Source organism: Lygodium microphyllum, chromosome 23, assembly GCF_053477565.2.
Source record: "Lygodium microphyllum isolate KBCC chromosome 23, Lygodium_microphyllum_v1.1.10, whole genome shotgun sequence".
Classification (NCBI taxonomy): domain Eukaryota; kingdom Viridiplantae; phylum Streptophyta; class Polypodiopsida; order Schizaeales; family Lygodiaceae; genus Lygodium; species Lygodium microphyllum.
In genome coordinates this window covers 103675184-103687276 of record NC_141157.1, presented here as the reverse complement: position 1 = coordinate 103687276, position 12093 = coordinate 103675184, and the positions used below count along the sequence as shown (strand labels likewise).

General features: G+C 39.8%; 1 long non-coding RNA gene and 1 other non-coding gene across 2 annotated transcripts; one reads left to right on the top strand and one right to left on the bottom strand.

The window, feature by feature from the left end:
* Positions 1-508: 508 nt before the first annotated feature.
* LOC148016559 (signal recognition particle RNA) lies at positions 509-767 on the top strand. The gene has a single exon (XR_015688213.1).
* A 5357-nt stretch (positions 768-6124) lies between these two features.
* On the bottom strand, positions 6125-6798 carry LOC148016558 (uncharacterized). The gene is made up of 3 exons (XR_015688017.1): positions 6540-6798; positions 6344-6445; positions 6125-6252 (listed from the first exon to the last, which is right to left on the bottom strand). It is a non-coding gene; the product is annotated as an uncharacterized LOC148016558 (long non-coding RNA).
* Positions 6799-12093: the final 5295 nt, after the last annotated feature.

Sequence of the window (12093 nt, the reverse complement as noted above, 5' to 3'; positions counted from 1 at the left end):
TTCCCAACATGGAGATAACCGGGGAATAATATGTGGACTAGTATGCTGAGCACAATACTAGTGTTCATGCACCAAAGCTCATACAACTAGCGCTGTGTAGTGTTCATAACGATTCTAGCATCCATGCATAAGTATGTGTCATATATAACTTCGAAGTAGAGCTGTTTTTAATACTCTGCATATACCGTACGTCGAAAAGGAAAAGGCCGTCCAAAATCCAAGGGAACGATCTTCTAATGCATTCTTCCTGAGTTAGCCTGGATCTTTGCTGAAGCTCCGGATTTCAAAGGAGGCAGGACGGCGGCTCTAGAGTGTGAGAGTCTAGAGAACTCGAAAGCGTCAACACATGATCGAGGTCACTGTGTGTGGAGGTGTGTCACTCGGGACTCTGGATCGGGGCGCGGGCAAGAGGGCTTTCATCTCCCACATGCGAAGCTTGGCACGACAGGTACGGTTTACATTGCGGCAGCCGGCGGCCTTCAATGCTCTCGTTCCTGGGTGTATTATGACGCCTGTAACCCGAGGAGGGGGGAATGTACGGTTGGGCGGATGTCGACGGCTAGTATGTTGTACTGGGACGCGAGGCCGTTCTTGGATGCGGCCCTTCGCAGCGGCGCCCGTTTCCAAGTCTCGAGTGGACGAGATCGTAGCCGCCCGGAGGGAACTGGCATCTCTCCGTCCTTGAAGGAGGGGGGACCGCGTGAGGCCGGAAACGGAGCAACGCTACCCCTCGCTCTAGACGGTGGAGGGATAACGCCACCTTTGTCTGCGGGCCAACCTTCGGCCTCCTCTCAGTCCCCGGCGACAAACCCTCAAAATTTTGCGGATCTCGATAGACACCAATAATTAGTTTTCTTGGCACCCAAATAGATGGCACATGTGGTGGACGTGGACCCGCAGTCCCGTCATCTTCTTTGTTGTCACCAGAATCGGCTACCACGAGCTTATCTCGAGTGACCGCGACCAAAACCAGATATGCTGGCAGAAGGAACACCACTCATGTTGTAAGGTTCAGAGCTGGAGACATTGAAGGATTCTAAGGGGCGGTACTTAGAGGCCGTCTATAAGCCGCGGCCTAACAAAAGGTGGAGGCAAGAGAGCCCGACAATGACGATATTTGTCATGCTTCATCTCCTTATAAGTCCTCATCCATACCCAAAGTGAAGGCTACTGAATGTTATAATAAATCGGTTCCATCGCCAATGCCTTGATGAACCTAGTTCCATCATCAACTACTAAAGGAGGTCCCAATCCTCTTGAAAACTTCTATAGGATATTGGCCTCAGGAAACAACCATGTTTGCATTGGATTAATTGTCCATTCCGATTGCATAACTTGTACCTCATCCTAAGTTCACTCTACGTAACTTTTTGTCAGCTTTGTGTCCTATTGGGCCTGCATCATTCGGATATCTAAGGTAGACGGGCGATCTCATTACACTAGAGTAGACTTGTTGGGATCCTTGGAAGTGGTCTCCTTATCGTTAAAGGACTCAGGTGGCTTCTGTTGGTGCTACTCCTTGACATCATCTTGTTGAGTGCAAGTCTTCTCCTATTGGGGGAAACTTGTAGGTGTGAGCTCTAAAGTGAAAAGTGTAAGGGGAGCAACATGCATCATGGTAGGGAAGCGTATCCTACACGATTTCAGGAGTTTCATCCCACAAAGATTTTATCTTAGCTTCAAAATTGGCATGGTAGCAGAGCACATCATTCTACAAGATTGTGCCCACTCGTTCAAAGCCGCATTCTACTATTCCAACACCTAACAGTATTCCTTCAACAGCTCCAAGGTAGGATGTTGAGATGAACCACCTGGTTGTAATATGAATACATCCTCCATCTTTCCGAAGCCAATACGATATGTTCATCACTATCCGTAGTGACATTCTCCTCTGCCAACTTCTCGCTCTATGACTTGTCCTCCCACTTGATAGCTAAGTCCTTGATTGGTAGCATAGGGGGTAGAGTTGAAGGTGCAGCGCGAACTCGCAAGCTTTGTGTGCACATTCATCTAGTATTGTTGCACGTGGATAGGAATTGAATCTCATTGTAAAGATATTCGATGTTGATAAAATCAAGAAGCCACTAATGAAACTACTTCCCAACGCTCCATAGCATTAGCTGGAGTTGGGTTGGAAGGATCTGCTATTTTACATGGTAGATCACGATCTACTTACTTATCAATATATCATTTCCCAAATTGTAAGAGATCACTATAAATCACAATTTCATTGGTTACTAGGAGCGGTGGGGAAGGAATCTTAGTTAGAGAAAATTTGATCTTATCTTGATGCCATCAGATGGCCTACATGCCCATTGTGACTAACTCGAGCTTTCCAGAGCTGCCAAGGGTAGCCTAAAAGAAGGTAGCAATCTTCTCCCTCCGTTACCATATTTAACACCATAAAGGATACTAGAAAATAAATAATGGCTACTTCTATCACCAAAGAGAGAAGTACACCCAAGGGTCATACCTATTGCATGCTATGGATTTGCTATATGGATCAAAAACAAGGTTTTGGCTCCCATCCATGAGGCCAAACTCGTGACAACTGGCGATAATATTGACTCTCAAGCCACTATCTAGTAAAATATTTTTGATAATCTGACCTTGAGATTGAACAAAGGTAACTAGAGTAGTTAAGTCAAACAACGGTGGTCATGTGCCTTCTATACCACATCTTCTGTTGTTGTTGCTATTGAGGTCTCCACCTTTGACATTAAAGGGGCCAAAGTCATAGGTTAAAGAATTTAGTGTAAGTGGTCATAGGTTAAAGAAGGTTGATATAGTAAGGTGGTAGGATGGCATTTCCTTTTGCTGGTGCATCTTGCATATGAACTTCTAGATTAGGTATCTCTACTGAAGCCTATGGTGTTACATTCTTTGTCTCTGTGCACATTGGAACCTTTTCCAAAACTGACCCAAGTCCAACATCACCACTAGTTTTATTGTTGACCACTTTTGTAGGCTAATGTCGAATGGCTTCTTGCATGGCCTAGAGAACTCTAGTAGGATTTCTACTAGTTCTTTCTTCACTCTCTTCCTAGATTTGGTAATAACATTGACTGTGGGGTCGGGTAACTCCTCAATTTCAACCACCTTCACCGAATGCATAGGAGCCTTGCCTTTATCACCCCATTGCTTTTGGAAATCCATGCCACCAATGTCCTTCTTGCTGCATACAAAAGAAGTAGGTTTTGTTCTAGGATCAATGAGGTTCTCAACTACCTCTTCCTTAATCTCTATCTCCTCCCGTAGTCTAATTGAAGGCTAATCTTATTGATCATATGGAATTGTGGGTGCAACCACCAGAAATGTCCTTGATGAGTTCCAATATGTGATGCCATTCACCCTAGTTCCTTGTTAGTTACCTCCCTAAGCCAGTTGGTTGCATGCATATATGCACACCTCTATATCATGAGTGGAAGCCTTGCAAATGCCATGACATCATTACTTTACTGCACATACCACTAGTAGATATTTGGAGTTAGTACACTTAGAGCATTAAAGGGTCTTGTTAGTAGATTTGCAAGCATCTTTTGAGCATTTTTGGCATCTTCTCGTTCTTGGATATTTGTATTGCTCTATCCAAACTGTTATCCTAAAACTGATCATTTTTTCAAAGAGACGGAGAGAAAATGACACAGTGTGGAGCCGTCAATAGAGAGGGCCAAGAACCCTCATAGTCTCCCATTATTCCATATCACTCAGTGTAACACGTTGTTTCATACCTAATTTATCTATTAATATTCGTTTGCATTGAAGAAAAGTAGATATATATATATAACTTGATTGAAATAATTTAGAGATTTCAAAGGCCAAGTAATTATAGAAAAAAACAGAGCACAAAACATTTCAAACACACATACACCGAAAGATATATAACCAATTTAGTCTATATGAGAGTCCACCCACATGGCCATAACATTGTGTACCTCAATGTTATCATCCCCTATAATGATTAGATCATCTACATAGATCACTAGTATCACAAGACTTCTAGATAGATCACTAGTATCACAAGACTTGCATTTGTTTTGTTAGGAAACAGATTATGATAAGCCTTTCCAACTACAAATCCAAGGCTCTACAAGTAAGTACTAATCCATGCATGCCAAGTTCTTGGACCATATTTCAGCCCATAAAGTGCCTTTTTCAGTTTGCATACATAGTACGGATATTGAGGGTGTGGACATTCCCTTCTTGCTGATCCGTAAACACCTCTTCTGCCAGGCCTCCATTAAAAAAATGCATTCTTAACATCCATTTGGTGTAATTTCCAGCCCTTTGTTGCAGCCAATGCAATAACTATTGTGATGGTTGCCATTTTGACAATGGGGCTAAATGTCTCTTCATGATCTAGGGCATATTGCTTCTTTTGCATAGTATACAACCTTTGGACATTGATATGTCCAATGCGCTTATACCAAATCTCAATATCTCTAATTGTACACTATCTACTCTTAGCTATGGAATATTAGCATCTAGGCTAAACAAATAACATGCCTTTTTTCTCAAGCTATCAGCTTACAACCATTTCCAAACTCTTCAATAAAACATCCATGTTTATTGAACCAAAATTGTAGATTTTGCTATGCCATTTGCCTAATTGATAGCAAATCCTTAATAATTGAAGAACATGTAGGACATCATGCAAATTCTTCTTCTAACCATCATGTATAACCAATGGAACTACATCCTTATGCTTAACATTGTGTGATTGGAGGCCCCTTAGTTAATGTACCATACATCATCTGACTTATGGTCTCCTTAGTGCAATTATTCCGAACATAGGCCATACCAAACATTCAATCAACACTACAATCATCAACATTGCTAGATGATGCATAATGATCATATTGCTTACCTCTAGTTTTTTAATTTTCTTGTTTCTGCTAGCCATTCTTAGTAATTTTTCCATATTTACCACAATAGTGATAGTCCTTGTCCTTATTGGACAGCTTATTCGTATTCTGAGATTGCAATGAACCTCTACCTCTAGAGTTGGATCTCCCCCTTGTTGCTTGGAGGTATCCACCACCTCTACTATTGTGCACATACTAAGTATTCACATTCTGATATGCATTTTGGTTAGTCCCCTGACCATGAGAGGACACTCTACCATTGCTACCATGGCCTCTTTGATTTGAATAGAAGACCGCATCTCAACTTTTTGAGCTACTTGATCCAATAGCTAATCCAAGCTTGACCTCTTTTTGAACAAGCAATGACATCAACTCATTGAAATCAGCCCAAAGTAATGCCACTAAGGACCATAAGTCAGATGATGTATGGTATGTTAATTAAGGGGTCTCCAATCACATAATATTAAGCATAAGGGTGTAGTTCCTTTGGTTATACATGATGGTTAGAAGAAGAATTTACATGATGTCCTACATGTTCCTTAAATTACTAAGAATTTGCTATCAGTTGGGCAAATGGCAAGGCAAAGTCTACAATTTTGGTTCAATAAGCATGGATGTTTTATTAAAGAGTTTGGAAATGGTTATAAGGTGATAGCTTGAGGCAAAAGACATGTCATTTGTTCACCCTAGACGCTAGTATCACTACAAGATACAGGCGTCATACCGACGTTCAAAGTGATGCAAATGTTCATTAAATAAATTTCCCCCATCGTCGCTAAAATCATCGGTAAAAGCCTCTCTACAAAATCGTCGCAGAAACCATCACTATATGTGTCACTATTTGCATCTCAAAAGTAACGCAAATAGGAATGCATATAGCAATGGTTTGCGACGTGAATTGTGGTAGCAATAGTGATACATGTAGAGAAATTAGCAATGGTTACAAAGGAAAAAAAACTGTGCTAGGACAGCAAGCTACCCTACCACATATAGCACCAATGGTCATCAAGATGAGCGCAAAATGTACTTGAACCCACGAGAGTGATACATAGAATAAGTACAAGACCGCTGATCAAAACTCATGAGATTACATGGAACCATGGAGAGAGAAGAGAGCCACAACTAACATGAAATTCTATTTGTAATTATTGTAAGATACAAAGGATAATAAGTTTATCTAAGAAATAGTACATGGAAGATTCGTGCATAGATCATAAGACAAAAGAAAAAGAAGGTGTGTGCTCCACAAATCCAAGCATAAGCTATAGATCCTCGCCATCAAAAAGCTCATCTCAACGCAAAGGAGCATCTAACGAACTCTAAGCATGAGATACAAATCCTCACCATCAGAAAGCTCAACTAGACACAAAGGAGCATCAAACAGACTCTACAAAATAAACAACTACACATCAGTCGACCATACATAATGCATTTAAGAAAAAATTAGTAACTACAAACAAGAAAGATAATTGACTTACTGGGCTGCCACATGCGTACAATCTATTGATGAGTGTAGTGAGACCGTGTCTCTCTACATATCAAGTCTCCAAGTCGGTGGGATTTCGATTTGTGATGTAGTGCTGCAAAGAAAATGGAATAAGTGGTTAGAAATATGATTGTTAGAACAAGTGATATTGCAAATAAGAAAGCGAGAAAAACAAAAGAAAAACTTACAAAGTCCTCCAGATAAGTCCTGTGGCCGTTACTCCCCAAATGATGCACGATCCCCATCTCCAATCCTGCCCTTGTTGTTGCCTATTGCTTCTGTTGCCTGTCGCCAATGTCTTGGAGAATCTATAGCCTCCTCCCTGAGTCTCTTCCAATCATCTTCATCTAGCCACTCAAGCTTTGAGACACCACTTTTAATCTCTTACGTGTGTCCAATCGTTTATGTGATATGTATACATGCATACATTCCATCATCCACCCAGCGGAAAATCTCTTTGTCACGATACATATCACAAACTCCATGTGTAAGGATGCCACTATATAGCCCTAGCTCCCCTCGAGTATATTCTTTCAATGATCCAAGACATTGTGCCTAAAAACTTGTTAGCACAACTCTCTCATGAGAGACATCACCCTCCTCCCCTCATCATTCATGATCACACCACCTGTTTTATCATCTACAAGGTATCTAAACCCCTCTGAGGTATGTCTAAGGTGTGTTCTCTTCCAGCTATAACTGCACTCCTAGGCATAACTAGGAGACCCTTGTACATCTGGTGTACCCATGGGGGTAGTATCTCTTGAAGTAGCACCCATGGATGCATGATGCAACATACAAAAATGATTCACTTTCTCCTCCATTGCAACATCCATACTTTTTCCTACTCCATTTTCAACCACCACATCTTCACTCAGTCTATCATTGTCCTTCAACAATCATAGCACACTATTGATTGAATCCACTTTTGGTAGCCATTGTGAAATATGCACTAACGCCTCCAACACCAGCCACAACCTTCAGCCATGCTACCTTTTGGCCAAGCTCATTGTCACACAAAACCTTTTAGGTTTTTCATGAAGCGCTCCAAGAAGAACATCCATCGCATATATGGATGGGTCCCGGAATCTCCACTTCATCTACAAGATGTACCATGAGGTGAGTTTGTATCATGAGCATGCTGGTGGGTAGGTACTTCTCAAAGAGATAGACCATCTCCACTGGTTCCTCTCTTGGAGATTCAATAGAGGATAGCTTGATCTCCTTTTGTGAGATCCATTGTACTAAATTCCACAACCTCGGTGTATTTTTGGAGTGAGGCATCCCGTGATCATGATTGGTAATACAAACTACCACAAATGAAGAAGCATTGCGAACGTAACTAGATACTAAATAGCAAAATATGCAAGCCACTTACAATCAAGGCCAGTACAAGCCTGACATATCTTATGCCAATCATGGGATTTTAGCCCTGATAGTGTGTCATCTTTAGAGAAAGAAGATGGGCGGGCATCTTCAGGTGAGATACTCAGCACCCATCATATAATGGTATGGACACTTCCTCTCTCAGCGGATTAGATGACTCAGCATCCATAAGCATCAATGCATTGATCATTGCCTCCATTTCAAAATCCAAGATTGGAGGAAGGTCCGAAAGGCTAACTATCTCCTTTGGTACCAAGGGTGTAGACTGAATTGTGCCTTCCAACTGGTGGATTGGCTCACGCACTCCATCCATCGCATGCCCACTAACTCTTCTAATTGGCTTGCAATAGGTACATTCCTCCTCGGGATGAGGCATCACCTCCCCCTGTATAAATTTTATGAGCACGTCTAATGTTTTTGTATATGATATTCAATTAGTTTGTGAATGTAAGGCATGATGGATACACACTTTTCTTACCATTCGCTCAAAGTTTGAGATCGCCTGATCAATGATCTCTGATTGGAACTCACCGAATCGTCGTGCATGTTCTATAGACAAGCGATTCTTTCATCTGATTGCTAGCTTGCATTGAGAGCAAGGACATGGGACATGATGATTAAGATATGCCTCACGATCTTGGACATCACAACCATCATTGTTTTTTATTTGGTCTACATTACGACAAGCAACAGGTTTTTGTTTCCCTCATTTATGATCTTCCTTTTTTAAAATCTCTAATCCTCTTTCTCTCCCTTTCCTTTTATTTGTTTGCCTCCCTCTATATCTCTTTATCCATTCCTTTTCTCTCCATATCCCTGTCTTTATCTATACACCTTTTTATTTCTCTCCCCATACATAGGCCATATCAAACATTCTGTAAACATTACCATCATCATCATGGCTAGATACCATCATCAACATGGCTAGATGAGGCGTAATGATCATATTGCTTATCTCCAATTTTCTAAATTGGTTGTTTCTTCTAGCAATTCCTAGTAATATGGCCATATTTACCATGGTAGTGACAATCCTTGTCCTTATTGGATTGCTTATTTGTATTCTGAGATTCCAATGAACCTCCACCTCTAGAGTTGGATCTCCCCCTTGCTTGGAAGTATCCACCACCTCTACTATTTTGCACATGCTAAGTATTCACTTTCTGATATGCATTTTGGTTAGTTACTTGACTGTGAGAGGACCCTATTCCATGGCTACCTTGGCCTCTTTGATTTGAATAGAAGATCTCTTTGTGAAGAAGCAATGACATCAACTCATTAAAATCACTCATCTCTTACCACAATGATATAGATATATCAAACAACTTATACTCATGTCCAAGACCATTTAGAGTAACTTCAACCAAGTCCTCATCCTCTACTTCATCTCCAATAGAAGTTAATTGATCAACAATAATCTTGATCTCTATGGCATACTCCTGTATTGACTATCCTTTTCTATCCATAGTATTAAACTTTTGTTTCAGCTAAATTTTTCATGCACTAGTGGTGCCATAATAATGCATCAAGATGTCCCATGCATCTTTTGATGATTTTCAGTTCATGATCTGCATGACAATTGCATCTAAGATACACAGTGAGAGCCAATGCAAGACTTGGTGAGCTCATTCAAGCCAAACATGATGTGCTCATTGCTGCTTAGAAGTGGGAATTTTTTTGGAAGATTTGGTTCATCAATCTCAGAGTATTTTCCATATCATATGGGAGCAAAATCATATCCATATAGGCATCAATGATTGCATATGCATCAAGTAGTAATGAAGCCAAGTCTTTACACAAGCACTAACTAGCCTACAAACCTATTATACTAGTATCACTTATGCTTGGGATGCCACCTACAAAAAGTGGGCGAGTAGTGAAAATGGAGCAGCTTGCAATTACATGCATATCCATACCCAATTGTGAGGTAAAGAGTATTGTGGTGCACCATTGGTTATCCATAGGAGGATCTAATCTTTGTGGATATTTAGTGGGAACATGATCTAGTCACTCGAAATTGTAGCACTTGATGGTTTCAAAGGGGCTAGGTTGTTTCTCTCCCTTGACCATATCCTAGCATTGTCATAAGAATTGGGTGATAGTCCAAGAGAACAACATTTCCCTCTTCATCATACATGATGTATGGGTTGTGTACTCCTCTTCTTCTATGGGATGTAATGTATAGGAGCATCATTGATAGTGAGTCACAAATGGTGCTAGATGTCTTAGTATTCTTTATGGATTAATGTTTACTCTATGGGCCATTGGCTTTTACTTTAGTGGCATAGATATTGCATGTTCTTGTGCTCTTTAGTAGTATGGACCTTGATTTTTCTCAATATCCTAGATCTAGAAATTGTGTAAAATGAAGGAATCTTCTTGTGGCTTGGTAGTATGCGCTTTCATGCATAAATTGTTAGCAACAAATTTTCCATGCTTGAGTAGTACTAGGGTACTCTGATGACAAATTATCACTTTCGTAGTGCACATGTTCTACGTTTTGTTAATAATTTAATGGTTGTTTTAAAGTCTTATCAAGTTTGATTGATTATCCCCTTCTTGTCCCTATTCCTTTTCCTATGAAGATCATTGATTTATATTGCTTCATCAAGGGTTTAATTGATGTTGGATCTATTTAATTGTGAATTACTTGGAATTTCCTTAGAAACTCTTTTGTCTTGGATATTCTTGACAATAGCTTTTTTGATAGCCTTGGAGTTGTGTCTTTCTCCTAAAAGAATCCCTTTGTGCATGCTTTGGATTTTTGAAACACAATCTCTCTCATTCTTCTCCTCTTGTTGCTCAAGATTCATCAGCCATATAATAAGATTTTCCTTGTACCCATGACCTTTGTAAAGCGCATTATGAAGAGGTTTTTCAGATTGAAAATTTTGGGCTTCTCATTACTATCTAACCTTGTGAACAATATGACTTTTGTTTTACTAAAGCACATTCTAAAGGTTTATGATTTTCTTTTTTGAGTTAGTGGTAAGGTTTTTTCCTTGCACACTAATTCAACCTACTCTATAAAGCTGTAGGGGCCACCCCCTACTCTATACATGTCCAATTATTTGGCCATTAAGCAGATCTTTGTTTTCTCCTAATTTTGAGTGTGATACCCATTCTCATAGGTAGCATCATTTTACCTAAGCACATCCCAAATGTTTGCGATATCATTTTACATGAGCACATCCCAAATGGTTGTGCTTGTTTTTGAGTTAGTGTTAAGGTTTTCTACCTTGCACACTAAGCCAAACAACTCTATAAAGTTGAAGGGGCCATCCCCTACTTTATCTATGTCCAATTATTTGGCTATCAAGAATATCTTTGTTTGCTCGTTTGCATGTAATGAATCTCCACAATCATAGTCAATCTAAAGAGCACGATCTCTATAGATACTAGATTGTATCTACCTTCTCCTAATTAAGGTAATTGCAAAATATGTGCACCATCATTGCAAACTTTGGACTCTAGGAGTATTCAATGATGGGACTTGGATGAAGACCTTACTCATTAAAGATAATATCTCCCACATTGTCGCTCTACTCTAAGTTCTAAATCAGTATATTATCCTCTCATGATGCTCATATAAGAGAGAAATTTCAATGACTCAACAGGTTGTAGTAGACACACCTCTCCAATATGTTCTCTTTGTAGTTCATTCCTAAAATGTAAAGTGGATGGTCACATGCTCCTTGAGGGTGCCCTTTGCAACTATTGTACTTTCTTAGGCATGGAACATAAAAAAGAGAAGAGGAAGAAGAGTAAGAGAAGGATGGATGTTAAGAGTGTTTTAGTCTCCAAGTCCCTCATGCCTTATCACTCACATAGTTGCAATGGAACCAAGGAAAGGAGGAAGTTAAATCTCACAAATTTCATATAAGAATGAGCGCTTCCCTTTAATTTCGGCTTTTATACATTATGGTTAGGGGTAGTGTTTTCAATAAAGGTTGGGCACCCTAACCACTTGTATGGCTTATTACTTCTCCTTTTAATAAATTATCCACTTAGGCTAATTTTACTTCATGCAATCCTGAGAAGATAGATTTACCTAATCCATCATAAGAAGATATTACAACTTACATGAGACTGTCCCAATTCTCAGAAAACATTATTGAATAATATTTTCCTCTTCAAAAGTGCTGAAAATGATATGGTAAACCCTTAAAAAGAAGAATTCTTGATTTGAGATTAATTCCAACAATTGGTACTTGATTTGCTTCAACTTGCTCATGTTTGAGATTAGTAGAGTTCAGAAAGAGAAGTGTGGTGAAATCAAGTTGAAGAGTTTGTGAGATAAATACTTTCTTTTAGTGTGCAAAGTGCCCTTATTGCACTCCACACATAAAAGGCCACCAT